The sequence below is a fragment of the Geospiza fortis genome, unplaced genomic scaffold (genome assembly GCF_000277835.1).
Source record: "Geospiza fortis unplaced genomic scaffold, GeoFor_1.0 scaffold405, whole genome shotgun sequence".
NCBI lineage: Eukaryota > Metazoa > Chordata > Aves > Passeriformes > Thraupidae > Geospiza > Geospiza fortis.
This window is the reverse complement of record NW_005054415.1, coordinates 1560036-1581014: the sequence shown is the minus strand read 5'-3', so window position 1 is coordinate 1581014 and position 20979 is coordinate 1560036. Positions and strand designations below refer to the sequence as shown.

General features: G+C 37.9%; 1 long non-coding RNA gene across 1 annotated transcript; it reads left to right on the top strand.

Moving 5' to 3' along the window:
* The first annotated feature begins 447 nt into the window (after positions 1–447).
* LOC115948489 lies at positions 448–19300 on the top strand. Its single transcript, XR_004082317.1, has 3 exons — positions 448–540; positions 18550–18689; positions 19156–19300. It is a non-coding gene; the product is annotated as an uncharacterized LOC115948489 (long non-coding RNA).
* The last annotated feature ends 1679 nt before the right edge of the window (positions 19301–20979 follow it).

Below are 20979 nucleotides of genomic sequence, written 5' to 3'. Positions count from 1 at the left end.
ACCTCATTCACATTCAGTGATCAGAGAAAATGGAAACATTTTAAAGAGTAATTGTAAACATCTGCAAAAGAAAAAATGAAAACATGACTAAGACAGAAATGAGCTGCCAACATAAAGTATTGTGTGAACAAATCCACCGGAAAAACACCAGGTCTGTGGATGGATTCTATCTGGAATGTGAAAAAAACATTGATGATCATAAAAAAGACTAGAATGCACCTAAAGATATTTTACTCTAAGTCAATCTGGCCCCCTACGCCAATATCGAGGAATGTGGTTGCACTTGTGTTTCTGCAGCAGCTTTGGCCCCTGCTGCTTCTCCTGCCCTGTTCCAAGAGAAGCATTTGCACAGGCACAGGGAATTGGACTCAAACTGATCTAACAATTTTTTTCTTTCTTTTTCAGCTGGATCAGTTAAGAAAAAGTCAGTGGTGGTGCAGATGGTGATGACAGCTCATACAGAAATGCTGCTAGATTTCTAACCATTGCCTCGAAATACTGATTTCAAACTGCAGTCCTATAATGACAGCATTAATGAAGGTAAATCAGATCCTTATGGTTTTTAGAAAATGCTCTCTAAGGCATCTATAGATCTGTATCTCAGCACAGCATTTAAATGTGTTGAGCAACTTGCAGGGTCCAGGGCTATTTTGTAAGATAGGTTGTCTCCAGCATGGAGTAACAGAATGACAGAGTTATCACAGAGAAGTAAAGGTGTGAATCACCCAATTTTCCAGATATAACTGTGCCAGTTAAAGATGAACAACTCGATGTGGAGATATAATACACTATGTCCTCTGGCACAAATGAGCATGTGCGCGTTTTCTAAAATACAGCAGGTAGCGCGTTGGCTCATGTCATCTTTTCCTAACGCCAAATATTACATCTGAAAGCAGCTGTTCTGATTGAAAATATTTTATCACCATCCTTTGGTAGAAGCTTGTAATTCCTCCAGTTCTACTGGCTGACCAGTTCATTTGAACTATTCCTAATCTATCCCTTTCTGCAGTGGAGAGAAATCAGACAGGTTACAGGTGGCTCTGGGCAGACAGGCTCTGCTGGGCTCCAAGGGCACTGAGCACAGGTGCCTTGGCCTTGTACTGCCTTCCCATGCTGCAGCTTTCCCTGCCCAGTCTCTGATCCAATAGCTGATACTTAGTCACCTTCTTTTTTCCCCCCTTTTGTTTCAGTTTTTGGCTTTTTGTTTCATTTTTCTTGACTGAAATAGCCTGTGGTTTGAATTAACCACATTGCCATAGGAATGTGTGCCCTTCTTCAGCACAGTGAGCAGCACTGGGGGAGCAATACCTGCTGGCAAGGTAGGTGTGATTCTTTGCTTGAGGAGAAATGCTAGTTTGAGTAAAAGGCAAGCCATCAATTTAAAAAAATAGGCCTACAATCTTCAGAGTTGACCAGAATAGAGAATGAGAATAAGGATTTCTGGGAAGTTGAAGTTTCAGGAGAAGAATCCTAGAGACTTTGCTGATTAGCTCTCTAAAAAAACCTCTGATATTATAAGAACATCAAAGTAGCTTGCTGGTCATGATTTGTTCTAGTTCACACTCAGGCTGAATTACAGGAGACTGGGACCCTGAAGGAAGGTTGTTTGTGGAGAGTGGGTGTTATTTAATGTTATGTGTATGATGTGCTCTTAATGTGTGTAGGTGGTGTTTATGGGGGTTTATCTTTCCTGCTCAATATCTAGAAATGAGGTGTGTGGAGAAATAATGGCTCAATGCAGATTGCCTGCATTTGGGTGACAATTGAGCCTGTGCTCTGTAAATACCAGTTTCTTTAAACTCCTGAGCAATCAATGTCAAATGCTCATGAAAAATCACATTTTTTAAGGGATTTTCTTGGTATATAGCACATGCTTTCAGAAGATCTATGATGAGACTTTTTGAAGAAAGCATTTGAAATATTTAATATGCACTTTCAAAATGCATTTTTTTTGGCAGTTTGATAATGAAGAACTGGCCACTTTATAGCCTGTGGCCAGGAAGACAGTAACAGTAGTTATATAATAAATCAGTAAAGAACAAGCTTCTGACATCCTCACAATAACTGCAAGCAAGATAATATTTTCAGAGAAAGTTATTTCATTTTTTTTATCTGGGTTGAAGAACACAATATGAACCCTCTTTCCAAGCTCTGGAATCCCCACTGTTGATGGTGGTTGATTTTGCATAAAGATTACAGGTAAAATTTACATTTTTGCTTATCTTTAAGGAAATTAGAACTTCCAGAGTTGTCATGAGGCTAGAAAATCTGTTTAAACTGGGATTATCAACCTGAATACTTGTAGACAATAGGAAATAGTGTTCAAACCTATCATTATAAGTACCAGCCCTCCAGGGTCATGGTGTGCTGCCTTCATCAAAGCCATAGGTCACAAGCCAGGGGTTCCACAGTGCTTTCAGCCTGGCTTTAGGCTCCTGGTACAGGATCAAAATAGTTTGATGAAATTATAGGAAGTATTGAAGTGCTCTAAAGTCACCCTGCTGATTCAAAATTTATGAAATTTTGACTTTTTGCTTGAAGGCTTTATGTGTGGCTAGAAACTAACTTTCCAGCATCTAATTTTAATCTTTTTAAAGTACTACTCATCATTTTAATCATCAAAGGAAAATCATAGAGCTGTCAAAAATACATATACAGTATGCTTTTGCTGTTTTCATTGCCGCTATAAGCCTATGACTAAGAATTAGTGATCATACCTAGTGAGGAATATTGTGCATAGCAGACCTGTTGTAAACAGTCATGGAACCACAACTGCCTAAGGATGTCCTTGTTTTCCTGCTGACCAATTTAAAATTTTCCACTCTGTCTCCTCCTGGTATATTTGATCATAATACATAAAATGCCAGAAAGTAGAAAAAGAAACTTCATAAGTATGAAGGTTAAAATTTCTCCCATGGTCTTTGTATTTTGAGTATAACATGTGTCAAACATGATTACAGGCTTTTTTCCCAACTTACAAATATTTGCATTGCAGAAGGTGATTTGAAGAAAAAGGAGTAGTTAAACACAAGTTGAATTTGTTGGTGCTATTATGTGTTTCTCCATTGTCTCTCCACTTTGAGCACTCCTCTTATCAGATGGAAACCAGAAGAATGTTGGTTTTAATTGCTGATTGTAAATGTGACAACCTGTACTTTCAGCAGTGGTGTTTATTAGCTTTAGGGAACAGAGCTACAGAGATGTTAGAGGACAAAATAAGTTACCTGTATTCCTGCATGGACTTCAGTGTGAGTCCCAGACACTGCCTGAGGGTACAACTTTTTTGGTTTTTGATCATTAAATTTATCTCTGCTTTATGAGCCAACTACTTTAGTGAAACCAAAATTAATCTGGAAGATTAACTGCATCAGTGGTGTTGTTCAGATATACACTAGCCCAGTTAATATGGAATTGTACCTGCTGAACAGAGCTGTTCCTCGGGCATTGCCATCTTTAGGAACACAGTTTAGGAACTCAGCTCAGTGAAGATTATGTACTGACTTCATATGCAGAAAATATTTTTCTGCATATGAAGTCAATATATAATATTGAAGAAGAAAATATACAAAATTAATTTTTTTTTGTTGAAAATATACAAATTATTTTGCTGAAAATATACAAAATTAATGGGATGGATTTTTTTTTTTCTTTGGGGCCATGATGCACTTTTTTCCAGTAGTAAGGAAATTGAAACCTTCAGCTCTGAAGAGTCAGAAGGACATTGGTCTTTGTTACTGGCTCAAAAATCTTGGGAGTAGAAAAAGTGACACCAATATACAACATTTTATTTTCAGTACGGCAACGTAGTTCATGTCTGAAGAGACAGACTTTGACTTTTCTTTTGCTGTCTTGGTTCATCTGCACTGGACTGCAGAAAAGGTGAATTCAAATAAGTGTCATTAACGTGCCTTCCAGCTGCCCAGTAACCACCACAGCACCTCCTTTATCCTGACAATCTTTGGCCAGTTCCAGCGGGCAGTTTTAGTTCACATGAGAAGGGACTGAGGTTTTCTACTGAGCTCTTTACAGAGTGCTACAATCCTGCATGAGACTGAACATCAGCCCAACAGTGAATGTGAAAGTCCATCAGTCAGCACAGGGCTGTGCATGGAACCTCAGCATCTTCCCAAGGATTCTCCAGATGCACATGGGGCTCCCAAGATTTCTGCTGCTCAGCTGTAGCAGACTCATGACATGGACATCAATGGCTTGAACTCACCACTCTGCTTTTGCTTGAGAAAAAACAGATAAAAGAAGATGACATTTCACAAAGCTGACATCAGCTGCAGAAAAACTTAAAAAGTGTCCTTAGGTTTGCTTAGGAACAAGACTAAGAGTAGAGTTGACTGTATTCTGATGCTGCTGTAGTTGTTTGTTTGGAGGTTAATTTTAGTTTGTTTTGGTTCAGTTGTTGTTGGTTTGGGTTTTTTTTTTAACAGTTAACTTTAAGGGGAAATAATTATAAAAGGTCTACGTGTTTCTTTTAAGCACAGCATTTTTTCCACTCTGCCCCAAGTCTGACATTTTAATGACCTGCTTTGCTTTGGTTTTTACTGGCAGTGTATATTGAAGGAGTATTTTATGTACAGTGTTAACATTTGAACAACACAGCTCCGTGTTCTGTTACTCTTTTATGTTGTGGATAATGTCTTTTAAGTTTTTATTTCTTTTAAGTGCTTACTAATTTGAGGGCATTTTTGCAAATACCTTTAGAAACTTTTAGATTCATTATCAGTAAGGGTTATTAATTTAAGAAGAGCAAGCAAAGTAAAGGCTGCATATATTTTCACTCAAATTACTATCCTAAATGACTCTATGGGGGGTTTCTTATAGGGGTCACTGAAAGGCAGAAAGGAATGTTTTTACTTCTTTGCTTTGTCACAAAAATTAGGTTACAAGGGCTATAAATGCAGGTAATACTTTTTATTACTAGATTTTCCTCTGTAATGAATATAACATTTCTTCTTTTCCGATACCCACTGAATGTCTCAGTACTTAGCATGTTTACTCTTACCTTTAACAAGCTCGAAAGTAATTCCCCTTTAAAAGTCTTGCAAGCAAATTTGAAGGCAAGAAAGAAACCCTGTATGGCAGGATCCCTGCTGGAGGTGGAAGATTGGAGGGGGACACTGTCTTGCCAGCTGCCCATGAGTTCACTGACAACACCAGCCCTTGAGTCGCTGAGGTAGGGAGAAGTAAAAACTAAAACTGGAGAAGTCAAAAGTGGGAACCAGAGAGACCAAAATTTTTTTTGCAAAATACAAAATTGATCACACATTTTCCTGCTATAAAACAAATTGCTCAGTGCCAGTCTGCCAGAATTCAGATTTATGCAGTTCTCTAGTTCTAAAAGAGACCTGGGCTCAGTATTGCTCTGAGATTTGGGCCGCGTAGTTAAGCTGGGGTGAGCAGCTCCCCTCGCGGGGCTGGGCTGTGTCCCCAGTGGTGGCCTGGTGTGGCTGGGCTGGCAGGGCTCTCCCATCAGGGGAATCCACCTCCTCCCCAGCTGGGCCCTTCAGGAGGGCATTAATATTCTCTGAAAGGCGGCCACTCATCTGCAGCTCTGTAAGGCCGACCTACTTTGATCTGAGCCTCAGAAACAGAGTGATGGGGGATAAGAGTTCAAAGTATAAGAAGAAACTCAATATGCAAAGAATGTACCACATCTTAATAAGTAATGAGAGTTCCCTCCATTTGTTGCTATTGTAAGGAAAAATAGTTTAATATCTTTATGGGATTAGGACTCCACAGTACTTTGCTAATGACTGGCCAGAGCTATTAAGATTTTCCCTGTGTCTCCAGATAGGCTGGCAAACAAACATCACTAAACAATGGAGAGTCTAAGGCTGGCTATTAAGAGTTTGATCTGGTGAGTATTTTATTAATGTGACTAACATGTTGAGGTTTTTTTTGTAGACCCTGTAGAGCAAATATATAACACAGAATTTCTATATTTTCCTTACAAGAGACTTGAGGATTAAGGAAATTACCAGTAATGAACGGCAGCTTTTTAACAAAGTTTATCACAAATGACACTGGATTGTGAAGTGTTCACTATTCAGGCAGCTGTGGATGAACAGGAGATTGAGAAAATTACCAGTGAGGACAAAACTCTCTATTTTTTACTGGTTTGCTCAGAACTGTGGAGATATCATTCACATGAACACTTAGCCTGCATAGCAATGGCAAATACCAGCAAATTTAGCTTTCATAAGTGTATTTGAGAAAGATTAGCACACACCATTCAGTTCAAGTTTTAGTTTTTAGGTTAGCTGCCTTTCATATTAATCAGCTTTGGTTTTTTCAGAGCTGCCTTTTCTGTGTAAGAGCAGTGGGTGAATGCCATGTTTAATAACCCCTTACATCCACTAATTCCTTTTGCAGCAATTGTGTAGTTTCCAGAAAAAAATAAATTTGTATAATTGGAAGAAGAAATGTAGAAATTAATGTTGTTTTTCCTTAAAGTCCAAGAAAAGTTTATGTTTCGAAGAATTGTGTTGCCCCTTCAGAACTCTTTGCTCTTCCTCAAAGGACTTTCTATTTATTTTTCCAGGTTCTATAAGTATAGTAGGATTTAAGATCAGCACAAGAAAGTTTTTCACTTGATCAGCTGAAGTGCTAGCTGTGACAATGAAGTACAGCATACAAAGGATAGTGAGATATTTCACATGCAAACTCTGATTTCCTGAGTGTAGTGGCAGGGGTTATTAGCAAGGATTTTCATCAGGTCCCTGTTGAAACCTCATTTCCTTAATTCACTTCTCCCAGCTGATAAACAGCCATGCCATATCTCTAGCATCAATCTGACTGCCCAGAAACAGGTTACTAAATTCTCCAAAATTCTCTTTCTCACAGGGTTTTCATTTTCCTTTTGGAAAATGTTTGAGAAGTATCAGAGGTTTGTACAATAGAGGCCAAGCATGAAAAACTTGTCAGTCATGCAAACATCACCCCATAAATGTCCCTAACAGCTCTTTCCTCTTTTCTATTTTGAGAGGAGAGTAGCTTTAATTAATTTATTGGTTGGCATCTGTTTAACAGGCAGATGTGTGATAGGTTTCTGAACACACCTGGTCTATTTTTTAATGTAGCCTCTAAAAAGATTTTGATCTTATTTTTAGCTTTAACCTTATAAAAATATAACAGCACAAAGAATTCTTACAGTGACTAAACTTTTCTTTTTTTTTCTTTTCTTTTTTTTTTTTTTTTTTTTTTTATTTAAATCCCAGTTTCAAAGGAATTTAGCTATGACCTGGATTTTAATTTTCTTGGGGATTTTACTAATACTTGAGGGGGGAAATCTGGTACATTTTCAGCATATTAAATACCTGTTTGTGTCAAAGTAGTCATTAGATTTCTAATTGATTTGATTACAGTAAAGTGGTACAGCAAAGGGTATATCTGGATATTTATCATCTTAGTTATGCTATCATTAGAATATGATTTCTGCATTTTCATTAGAGGGGCACACTACCTAAATATTGCTCAGTTTTGAAACCACTTTATTATCCTGTCATTGGTGCAACATTATTCAATTTTACATTAAAATTGTTTTCCTGGAGACCTAAGCTCGATTCAAATAAACTGTTCATTTTTGGCAACCAGGAAGAAATGGAGTCCTTGTAAAAATCAGACTTTGGAGTGAGGAAGTTGGCGATTTTTTTCATTAGTTTCATAGGGCTTATTGTTCCTATTCTGGAAACTTTATAGCTGCAATCACCTACGGCTAGAGTCTGATTTTTACTGAGGTGCTATAATAATTATACTAAGTACTTTCTGTTTGTTGCCGACAAACAACAATACTTGAATGTCACTTAAGGAAAAGAGAAACTTTTATATTGTGGCTTAGTTTCCAAAACTTCATGGTCAGAGTTCTCAGAAATAAGTACAAGATATTCGTTAAGTAAAACCAAATCAAACAAAGAAAACTACCCTGGGTTTTGCCTATAACCAGAAGATCACTCAAACTCTTAGGCACACTCACAGAGATGTGATAAAATATTTTGCTAAGAAACTTAAGTATGACTTACTGAGAACTGAAGGTTGACAAGTTTAAATACTGTAATAGCAAAACAAACAAACAAAAACCTTTCAGTTCACTTGTGGATTAGTAGTTAATACTCTGAAATCCGCAAGCTACGGCTATCTGTGCTGTTATAATCCAAAAGAAGAACTCTACTTTTTCTGTTTTTTCAAAGGAAGATCTTAATCACCTCTTTGTAAGCCACCAAACCCCTTATTAAAAGTCTGGGCCCAATCCTCCCTTGAAAGCATGGCCCCAGCAAACTATGGGCTTTGATCCTAAATTGAGAACAACAGTACTGAAGGTAACAGTATGTGATTAAGGGCTGCAAAATTTGGGCCACTGACATAAGTGAGACTGACTGCTCATGTGAATAAAGAACAATTTCATAAGATTAAGGACCATTATTATGTTTGGTAGTTGTATTCTTATTAACTCTTCCTCATTATTTATTCAATTTAAATAAGCTGAGCAATATTAATGTGTTGTCAATATCAACATTTATCATTGGAAACTAGAGTGAAAATTACTACAGTAATTTTATTTTTCTTTTTTAATTATTAAAACTTCTGTTTATAGCATAAACAGTATATATACTATATACTGTAAAAAACAGTAGATTAATGGTACAGTTGCAAGACTTTCTCTTCAGCATCCTATTTTTTAATAACTGACAATCTGAATAATTAAACATAGTTTTCTGTTAACATTACATTGTTCTTACAGACACACAAATTGTTTTCCAGCTGTTCTAAATGTGTCCCAGTAAGAGGGACCTGGAGGGTTGGGACCAGCCACCTGCTGGGGCCTGGCACAGGGTGCTGCAGTCAAGAGGGAAGGAGGTAATGAAACATTCTCTTCCAGTTCTCATGTACAATCAAGAGCAAAATTAATATAACATTAACAGCTGGGCTGTTCATTGAGTTCTACAGCCAAGGCAGAGTAAAAGCCATTCTCCTAAGAGAATTCAGGTTGTCCCCATCCTTAGGAACCGGGAAGGTCTCTCAGATGACCCATAAGTTCTCTTTGCAAGAATGTAGGTAGAAGTGCTACCCTAAAAGCTTTGGGATCGTAACTTTTGTGGGGAAAGTGTCTGAATTGGATTGGTAACTGTAAATTCAGTTTACCTGCAGAATGAGGCATTGTGACAGCTCTGACACTGAGGAAATAGAAATATCATTTTAGAATTAAAAAAAAAAAAAAGGCAGACATTTATCTTGCTTTACCTGAACTTTGTAAAAGCCTTGCAGTGGTACATCTCTGATTTCAGATTTTTGTGTTTGTCGCAAATAGGAAATGTTGAAAGAACCCAGAGCTTAACAGCTTAGCTCTTTCCTTTGAGAGGAAATAGAATTAGAACCTGCATGTGCTTGGCTTATACTTCATAATACATTTTATTATTACAATTATAAATTAGGCCTCTGGGCACAAAAATACAGCATAACTAAGAACATAACTAACCAAGGTAAATTGATGCCTGCCCTAAAATATTTTACCATCACAGAATACTAGAGACTGCCTCTCACTCTGGGCCCTCCTCTCCTAAATGGGTCTGTTGGCACAGTATTACAGTGCTGTAACTAGTCTAGGACTTGAATCTGAGCCACACTTTGGTTTCCATCCATTCATCACAACTGGAGAGTCTTGTAGGCTTTTGGCTGACTTTCTCCTTCTACAGGTGGTGGAAGGCCAGCTGCAAATGTGTTTGTTCTCATTAGCTGTGTAATAAGCCCTGAGCTTTTCAGTGCTGGTGATGGAGGAGAGATAACCTGTGTGTGTGATTGCACATCCTTCCACGCTGGGACTCAGTAATGCTGGGATTCAGTGGTGCAGGAGTCAGACCTTTGCTTGCCATTTTCCATAGGATCAGCTGTCAGAAAGCCTGTGATAGTGATACAGTCCTGTTTCCTGGATATTATGCAGTTATCCAAATTTTTCAAAATGGGAGTAGTAATACTACCCTACCAGCTTGCCTGATGACTGCAATCATGAATGTTTCTGAGGAGAGACAGTTATTTGAATCAAATTGGTTGTCTTCTTTGTAACTTCAGCTTATCTTGTGAAAATACTGTCAGAATAATATATGCTTCCTTTATAACCAAGAAGTTCTACTCTTGATCGATAGGACTTACTTTTCATTTGTCATCTTAATGAATTATTAGTCTTACAGGGTTTTTTAGTACTTTTCAGACTCTTTTTATGCAACAGACAGCTGTGACAAGCTGAGATGGAAAACTAGCCTAAGCTCTGGTGCTAAATAGGGACTGGTACTCTTAGATCTCACTGGGTGCTCCTTATTTATATAACTAAGGTATTTGAGCTAATGCCAGCTGCTGTAGGCAGAAGTGATGCTGGAGAGTGCCCTGGTGCTGGGGCTTGACTGACAGTGATTACATCTGGGAACTGGCTGTAGTGTGGCCCTGACAGGAGGGTCCAGGGCTGGGAAATATTTTCTTTGCTAAAGGAAAGGTTCCAGCTGGGTAGCAAAGAACCTTAGGGACTGGTGTCCCCAGAAGTTTCAGGGATGCGGTTTCAAAGCCACAGTATGTGACCTGTGTCCCTGCACATCAGGGCTGCTGCTGCAAACCAACCCGTGCAGCTCTGGAGCTCCACAGAAACTGGAGTTCTGGGGGCTGGGATTGGGCTTTCCAGGTTAGGCTGCTAGTCCAGCTGTGTGCAGCAAGAGGTATCATCAGAAAATCAGAAAATGCCATTTTTTCTGTTCAGTTTTTCTGCCTTTGAGTGACAACATTAAGTGCTTTTGCATTGTTGTTTCAGGATTTTAGCAAGACTTTTTTCCCTTTGTGTTTTGTTTTGTTTTTTGGGGATTTTTAGTGAGTTTACCTTTACTTTGGGTGCACATGAGGAAAATGAAGTTTTCATGTTCAGTAAGTTGCTTTTGTTCCATAAACATTAACTATGCATGTTAAAGCTGTCCTAGGGCAACCCTGAAGTGCACACAGTAGTGTTTTCATCTTTTCTATAAATATTTGTAGTTGACCATGCATTAAAATAGAGCATTCCTCTCTTTTGACTTTGCCCTTTCATTTTTTTATTTTGTTCAACTTATTTGCACAGAAGGGGGAAGAAGTTTTTATGGAAAAGATAAACTGCAGACGTAACTCTGTGTGTAGGTGTGTGTGTATGTAGTAAATCTGCTGAAAAGCTGTTTGTAGATTTTGGTGAGAAGGCATTGTCTCCATTTTTATGAAGATTATGAAATCTTTGGGGTTTTGTTTATCTACGTACAAAGTTCTGTGGGAAAAATGTGAGAATGGTGAGGAAACATCAGGAGTAAAAAGTTAGCTTCAGTTCTACCATTGCATTCTAAATGTCATATTCATATTTTATTTCCTCAGTGAACACTTCCTCCCATGTATGATATTGGATTTCAAAACTTTTTTGCCAATGAAGGGAATTCGTATGATGTCATTCATGTTTGAAATACTTTGCTGCTCCTGATGTTCCAAAATGCCAGGGTGTGTTTCTGAGTGCCCTAGACTTTTGGAATAGCCAGAAAAATTCAGAGAACCATAGAAAATGATTGTCCAGTAGTAGCGAAATAAAAACTTACAGGAGTGAGGATTATTTTTCAAATTCCTTCTAGTATATTACTTCATACCATAACATCATATCAGGTTTTGTTCCAGTGTTGGCTAAGCCAGCAGTCAGAGCACCCTACACTGGGAAGTCCCAAATCTGGGCAGGCATTTTGGCAACGTGCTTTGACTGGATCCTAAGTGCAATCCTCCTGTTTGTTTACTAGTAAAACAACAAAAGTTCTTCAGTGAAAACAAACCAAAATTGTAATTGTTTTTAATTAGTGGCTGGTCTACTTAAAAGCTTAAAATGATTTGATATTTGCATAGGTCCCTTGCCCAATCATAGCTTCATGACAGGCTTTGTGAAATAACTCAAATTTGAACACAAAATAGGATAAAATTTCCCTGGGTTGTATCGGCTATAAGGTTATGACAATTTTGCATCTGGATTCAGATCTCTAATATTTTTAATTGAGCTAAGTTCCAGAGTGCTAATCTCTCTGTATTTTTAATAGCTACTATTGCATTTATTATGTGAAAAGTCTGTACATTTCAGACAATTGTTTTAGACATAAGCATAGGAAAGCTTTAGTTATGTATGGAGAATGTACAGCTGTAGTGTTCCTTTTTTTAAGGGAATAATTGAACATTACTGGTCTGGTATCACTGTCTTTTCATTTGTCTTTCATCACTGTGCCTTTCAATACCATTCACCTATGGACTAATGCAATGCCTGCCGAAGTCAATAGAAGTCATTCAGTTGACATCAATGAGCAATGAATCAGGCCCTTTAAAAAGAAGGAACTAGAGTTTACAAGGGTTAAACAGAGCAGTGAGGAAAAACACTCTGAGGCAGGAATTGTGACTTCTCCTGTGTCCACACAGCACCTGGCCCTTCCCTGACATTCAGAACAGTGACAAAATGACCAATTCTCAGTCTCCACTGGTAGCTCTGATAAGGGAAGGCAGTTTTACCAGTCAACATCTCAATTGTTTTTCTGTGCAAAGCCTTAGCAGGTATCAATAATTGTAATACACAGTAAACTCTGTTCAGATATGTGCCATTGATGCAGATGTTGAAAATCTTTTTGTGTAATTGCTTCTGCCCAGTCTTTCCAAAGAACTCACCTTGCTATCAGTCTTTCTTTGTTCTGATTAAGTTGTAATCACTCAAAAGCAGATTCAGATGCTCCCCCTCCTTCCCTCCAGGAGACAGTGTTTGCTTTATACCCAAATGTGACATTGCACACTGGAGCAATCGAAAGGGGCCGCAATGATCAATTGAGGGCCCAATCAAAGCCTCACAGATAGGCAGCCATTCGTCGCTGTTTGATATAAAAGGTGTTTTATTTCTCATCACTTTTTTGTCACTGAAAGAATGCTTCCTACGTGCAGATTAATTAAAGTGTAAACATTAAATATTGATTGATGCATTATCAGCATGGAGCAGTTGCCTCCACTCAGATTGATTCCTGCAGTGATTTATTGTCATATTTGTGGAGTCATTTCACTCGATAACAAAGAGGAATAGCCTGCTCCCTCTACCTTTCAGGCTTGCTTTCTGGCACTTGCAGTGCACCTCCTCATCCTCAGTGACTCCCATTTTTTGTTTTCTAGAACTAACATGGTGTCACCATAATTTCAGTAAAGAACCTTAGCTCTTTCTATTTTGGCATTTGCATAGTAAATTATAGTTCAATGGGAAGCTGGCAGCCCTGTGCTCTCAAATGGAACATCTCTGGTTAACACTTCCACCCCGTGCTCCACATAGATGCTTTCCATGACCCTGCTCAGGCACAACTTTGCAAGGACAGTGTCAAAGCATTCAAATTCACTCACTGCCAACTTGACAGAAAGGTGAACTTTCAAGAGAGTAACATTGTTCAGGTCAGTGCTATAGCTAAATTATCCAGCTAGCTACTCTGAGTAGGAGCATGGCCATACACTAGACTATCAATATAAAGAATTTCAGGATTTTACTCTCATTTTTGAAAAGAGGCCTCCATTCAAGTCTTATGGAGTATTTAAAATAAAGCAAAGTTTTGTGTTATTGAGCATCTGGATTGGAATTTTTTTCAAAAATAGTATTAATTTTCTGTAATTTTTGGAAGTGGATTGAAGTGAGATAGTATTCCAAACCCCTTCCTCTTCTCCCTGAAAGTCTTTAATGTTCTTATTCTGTGTTCATCTGCGTCAGGAATGGCTACTGCTCAGCACCACATGTTGTGCTATCTGCTGCACACAGCCATCTGTGCCAAAAGAAGCCGTAACCCTGAAGTCAGGTATTTGTTCCAGACTGCTGCAGTCCCTCCTTCTCTGTGTTTTCACCAGGCTGATGGTCACCCAGCATGTTTGCAGCCAGAAGCTGCCTGGATCTACCCTCAATGACCCAATCAGCTGCAAGAGAAAACCATTTGTGGAATTGCTTTGTTCTGCACAAAACTTAATCGCTTACATACATGGCTTTCATTTACCACTCAGGGAATTAGAGTACTCAAAGTCTGCTGAAGTCAAATGTGTGAGCAAGACCACAAAAATATGTAATAGGCGACTGGTGATTTTGATTCAGTCAAGCAGCAAAACATTAACCTTTGGTCACAGTAGCAAGGAATGCTAAACTTGTGAATTTACTGCAGCAGATAATTTCACTCCTATACCTGCAGGAGATCATAGGAGTGGTTTCCTACATAAGGAGAGGCTGTGCCAAACTGGCTCTCTAGGAATGGTGTGCTATGATTTCTCTAAGGGGCTGTTGCAAGCACGGTGTGAGACTTCATTAAGATAGGTATGCACTTGTACTGCTGCCATTCCTGCCCATCCCTGTCACTCCCAAGCACTTGCCCAAAAACACTTTATTTAGGATGCTTTGATATTTTACAGATGTAACCAAGCCTGGGAGAAAATGCTGCTGTTCTAGGTACTTCCTCCCTATGCTTTTCCTACCAGATGCTCTTCCTGTCCTCCTGCTCTGTTGTTTTCCATTCCAAACCAAAATTCTTGTTCTTTGCTGAAAACTGGGCAGTCACACTGGAATTTGACACTCCTGAAATTAAAAAGCAAACAGACCAACCTTATGGTATTGCAACATTGTGCTCATCTGGGTCCCTTCAAAGCAGTGCCCTTGCAAATCACTTTTCCCTGATCTCTGTTTGCTGCTGCCCTTCCTACGCTCTGAACTGCTGTCACTTTGAGTTAGGCCGTCACCCTGATTGAAGTTGTCAGCTCTGCCAGGTGAGGACCTTGCCTTCCTGTGTCCCCACCCAGCTGGGCAATCCAGCACGGCTGCACAGCCACCACTGCTGCAAATGCAGGGCCACCAGCCTCCTGCTTGCAACTCTGCTCTAAACAAAATCTGCCATCGTTTTTGTACATTACATGTACACTTTTACAAAGCTTTTCAAAGATCCTAATGCATTTTGTGAAGAAAATCTTCTTAAAGGTCTCTGTTTTCAGATGAAAGCTTACATCATCTATGAAAACAAACTTTAATATTAACATATGACAGGTAATTCTAGCAAATAATACTTAGTTGGAATTGCATTATCATTGTTTAGATAGGACCACACAAAAACAAATTAAGAGATTTCTCAGTTGCAAAGGATCTGTTTTGCAGATCAAATGTGGACCTAAGAAGCATGCAAAGAACTTTTCCTTCTGGGGACATCAGAACACCTTTAAAACAACTGGAAAGCTCCTGTTGGCTTCAGTGGGCCCAGGCTTTCCTGGAAGGCTTTCAGAGGTGCTTACAACCAACTTGGACTTAGACAAATTTAACTAGCATGCAGCCAGGAATAGTTCCTAGAAGGAAGCAGCCCCAGGGAAGACACCAGCTTAGGAAGAGCTCAGGGTGTGACTCTGATGTGGTTTGTCCTAGTGTAAGTTACCCCAAAGGTATTGGTACCGGCAGGCACCTTCCCAGCTGCAGGTGTAGGTCTTTGCTGGTTTTCAGCACTGGTGTCAGTGGGGCAAACTGGAGTTATCTGGGCATGCTGCTGCTGGGAAGAAGCAGCACAAGCCAGTGCACAGCAAGTCTGTTTCTCTCAGCCCCCTAGGAGCTGCTGTGGTGGGCAACTACAGAGAGTGAAGAGATGTTAGGAATACTTGGGGAAACCATGGAACAGAGAATAGAAAAAAGATCTTTTTCAAAGCTACTAGAATAACTTTGTGAAAGCAGTGTATGATTTAATACTTCTCATATACCATCCTCCCAGGCCAGATTCTGAAAGGAACAAGGTATTTGTGAAGTGAGCTTTTCCCTCAGTGCAACTCAGTCTTATAGAGCTGGTGTGTAAAAGCCATACATTAGTTAATAATGAAAATTTTAAATAATTTAATTTGTTTTGATGTTTTAAATAAGATGAAAACTTGCTTTTTTCCTTATATGCTTTTCGCAGGAGCATTCCTTTCCCAGGTTGGAAAGATACATGTCTTAGAGTACTTCTCTTGAATTCTGATTAGCATTTCCTTTCACCATGGACAATTAAATCTGACATGAAGGGATACAAAAAGATGTTTGTTAAGTATTTAGTAAGCTCAGTACTGACCTAGATGCTGGAATTTTTGTTATGCTCATATACACAGGGATTGTAAACCTGTCCTAAGGATTCAAACTCAAAAGAAGCTCCTACTCCAAAATAAAATAAAATAAATTTTAAAAAAATTCAAAAAATCCCAAAGTTGTGATGATAAATACAAGCTGTAGAAGGCAGCAGCCCTCCCCATTTTATTGAAGAGACTGTCTGCTCTACAGTAGGGGTTGGATATTAATTCAAACAGTCTGCTAATTTTCCATATGAAGTTACAGTCATATGACCATTTTGACCAAATAGACTCTACTATGAATTTAAATTAGCATATTGATGCAAATTACCCAACTATTTCCTTGTATCTCTATAAGACCTGCCAGATGAATACTGTGGCCCTAAATTGTGATATTTCCCCTACAAAAATGAGTTTACTATTTTTGAGGCAACAATTACAGGTTGCATGAGAATGGTGTGTTATTTCCTGAAATTGTGTGTAATTTATTTTTAAGAGTTTGAAACAGGGTTTTGAAGTTAAATGTGTATCATCTTTGTAACTGCTCAGATCATCTTATTTTACATTTCCTGAAATACCTTTGAAGTTAAATGCAAATAAGGGGAAAAAAAATTACAACTTGTGGAGTGACCAGTGTCTGATTATATGCAGCGTAATTAACTCCATCCTTCACATAATGTTTGTCTTAATACTTATCCCATGTACTTCAGAATCATTGAAATGATTGGTGATTCTTTGCTCGGGGAAAACAGTTAAGTTTGTTCATAAGGCAGACTTTTTTATTCACTTTTGGGTCATGAAGATTTAGCATGTTAAAAAACACTGATTCAAAATTTATTTAATGTTAATAATAAGCAGCTACAAACTCAAATAGTCAAACTGCTCAAAATAGTCTTTTCTGTTCATCTCTAATTTTTATTTGCCTACAGTAATTTGCCTTTGGAAAAATTGATGGAATTTAGTATTTTAATTTGAATATTATTATATTTAGGACCACGAAATAGATTAATAAGGCATATTTACCCTTTCTTTGCCTGTTCTGTAGTCTACAAACAGAAATGGTGTTTCAAATTAACAGACTTCTATTAGAAGAAACCATTTTAGTCCAAAAAGAAGCTTTTTATTCTTAGACTACTACTTGTATTATGACAGAAATTAACATTTTTGTGACCTGTAATTAACTGTGTCTCCTCATGCTATAAATAAGATTTGGCAGCTACAGCTGGAGTTAACTGTATGTTGAGGTCTAAGTCCTTTATTTATAGCTTTTTGTATTTGCTAATGACACTGTGGGGTTCAGGGATGCAGACAATAAAGAGTACAAATAAAATCTGTGTCTCATGTCTGCAGCCTTGTTCCATTTCTTTCCTCCAGTGGCATCAAGAGTTTCCTCAAATTTTCCTGTGCTGGGAAATCTCTGGGGTTGGTGTGCGAGTCTTTGACGCTGTTAACAATTTCAATCTGCACCATTAAAGCTGCATTTTCTCACCGTCCCCTGGTAATTGTTGCAAGGACTTAGACAAGTAAGACTATCCAAAGGCATCAGTAAGGTCAAACCGTGGTAGAAAGAGCTCTGATTTTATCCTGGAGATTGATGCTTGTATCACCTTTTTTTCGATTCAGCAGCTGGGGTTATAAAATGTACTTGCAATCACTGATAACATGTTAGATCAGACAACAAGTGGAGAAACACAGTATTTTATACACTCTGAGTAGTTTTACCTAATGCAACAATAAATCAGTGAAGGGAGAGGTCTTTTGTAAATTTTAATGAAAATTCAACTGCTGAAAATATAGTTACTTCTTGCTGAAGTTCTAGAAATATGAATTTGCTTCCATTCTTTAAAACTGTAAAAATTGTTTTAACTACAAACTTTCTGGTAAGGCAGTAAAGAAGAAAGCAATAAAAGAAGAGACAGCACATCCAATATATTATAATTAATTTGTCATTGGCTATAAGCAAACTGAGGGGAGGGAACCAGACAGTAAAATGTACTTTGAGTGAGCTGTAAAGAATTCCCTTCCTGAGCACCATCTAAAAAAAAATCTCTGTACATGAATGAGACTAAAGTTGGTTGAATGGGCCCATTGTGCCATTTAATTTCATAGAAATTAAATAATGATAAAATTTAAAAATATTTGCCAGCTAATCAATAAGCCACATTTTTATGCAAGTCCAGAATGTTTAGTAAAGAACTTGTACTTCCACTGATTATTATAGCTACTGAAAAATATGCTTTTTTATTGTTGCAAAATTGCAGTTGTATATAGCAAACCTAATAGAAATTTATTAAATTAGTGTCACAACAGGAAAATGGGGGTATAGAAATAAAGTACACTAAAGAATACAAATATGCTGCTAAGCTTCTACAACATCTTTCTTTCTTGCAAGTTTAAAGCAATATTTCTGTAAAATTAACTTTACTCTTTTCTAAAACCTCTCAGACTACAGAAAAAGACCCAAATCTGTACCAAGTGACCAGGTTCATTAGAACACCGAAGACTTGAACAGCAATAGGAAGAATTTAAACTTGTTTAGAAGTCACACAAAAAGTAGAATTTATTCAGTTCTTCACTTCCCCAAGGTAGATTTTTCCTTGATTCCTTTTTTACTAATTATGTCATCCACATACATTATTTTTTTAAAAATGTAAATTAAGGTATGATATTTGTTATTGCTTGTACTTTTCTTATTTTTCTTCTTTCTTTCAGGTATTTCTCTTAAATTTCATCCAATTTTGAGTACCTTGTCTGGTTAATGGAACATTAGTTGAACTTTGATACTTTCATGATTGATTCAGAGCAGAACTAATAAGATTAAAATGAATATTTAAAAAATAATTTTTAACAATAAAATTTTAAATGAAACATCTTTTGAATAATTTAAAAGTTATAATTTTTCCTTTTTGCTAGTGTTTCTACATGGAAATTATGAATTATATATATTGAGTTGTTTCTTGTAGCCTTCTTACAAACTTACAATGATTGTCAGAATTTTGTAGGAAAATATTTAAAAACTGATTGTTTGCTGTCATTTTATGATTCTCCCAGTACAGTTTTGTTGGTTTCAAGGGGTTGTTCCCAAATTACATTGGTATCACACTGGAATGAGATCAACTCAGTTCAACCACCCCAAACATCACTCTTACCTGCAAAACATCACTGGCTTCCACAGCTCTCAAAGGTACAAGAGGTGAGCTGCAGATTTTTACCTTCCATTGCTTCTGGTGGTTCTATACCTGCATAAACAAATAATATTTCTGTCTCAAACTGGTATCTATTATAAATAGCTAAAATGTATTTCCTACCCTTTTTTTCTGTTATGTAAACTGCGTGTCAGGAGGTAATTTCTGATCTCCACTTGAATACTTGAGTAACTTTTAATTTACTGTCTAGATTTCAAACCCCACCATGTGTATATCTGTTATTGAGATAATAATAATGGCAGCAAGAGCTGTGGCCAAGAGATTAATATTTAGGCAGTGTACAGGAGCTTTCAGAAAGCCTGTAGTAGTTTTGAAAAATATTCTATCCAGAGTGACAGAAATGAAAATTATTTGGAAGTTACCAGCCAGGGGGTGATGCTGTATATCCTTTAGAAACTCCCTGGGCTTCCAGAGACTGCTTGGGAAAGTCAGCATCAGTTCTGGGAAAGTGCATTCCCTCATGCATTGTGATGTATTTCTGCAAACTTACTATCAAGCAGGACAAGTTTCCAGTGGTTCTGCATCTGCTCCTGCTCAGCCAAGGTGCCTCTGGGAATACATTTCCCCTTGCAGCAGCAGGTGGCGTTGAACAGCTCACGTTATTCTCACTCTCATAATCATTTTGTCTTACATGTAGTAAAAGCTTCTCTCCCAGAAGAGAGAATCTGCAAGAGAAATTCAACAAGTTTTTATAGATGTAGTAGATTTCCTACGTGACTAAAGTAGGGGTAAGTTCTTCTGACTTTAATCACACTGAGAAATGAGACCATAAAGAATGTATTTAAGTGACAGCAAAAACAGGTGTGGTAGAGTAATATCTTAATTGCATTTTATTTTCCTACCCACAAAAATCTCTTGAAACATCACAGAGTTCATAAAGAGTTGTGATAAGGTCAGGTTATCGTGGGCCAGCTCATTCACTCTCCAGCAGATACACAAACCTGAGCTAGTTTGTGGCATTCTTTCCACACTCTACCTCCACAGGCAAAGGAATGGTTCCCCTCCCATTGTCAGTGTGTGTCATGTTCACAGAACACAGGACAGTGCTGCAGATTTACCCCACAGCAAGTGAGAACAGAATGAGAATTACCATCTTCTGAGCTGTTCTGAAACTGCTTCCAAAAATCAAAGGGCATTGCATAAGTTCCAAACACCTCCAAATGATTTCCTAGGTTTATTTTTAAAATATGACATGTACATAAAACAAAAAAAAAGTAATTATTTTTACCTGCACACAGGTAACATTAAATAACAGAAGTCTTTTACAAGCAAATAACTATACATCAGTTTATATAGTTAGTCTTTGCACTAATTATGAGTATTTAAGAAATCCATCCATCTTTCTTTCATCAACAGTCAGAGTTTTCCATTTGCATATCTAATAATTTATGGCATGTCCTGACCCCAAGCAGTAATTGAACCAATAGATCTTCAGCCTAGATTTACTCATCTGGCTGCCACAGTAATGTAACTCTGCAGGAGTTTTGGATTACTCCAAATGCCATCTCCTCTTCTGAGAGGTTGACAGTCACAGGCGAAATTTGACCTCCCAAATGTCAAGGCAAAACCTCCCTTGCCTAATTTAGACTAACTAACTCTCCTTTTGGAATACTTCAGATAAAAACAAGAGGGCACAATGATTGCTCCCAACATTACCCCAGGAAGATGG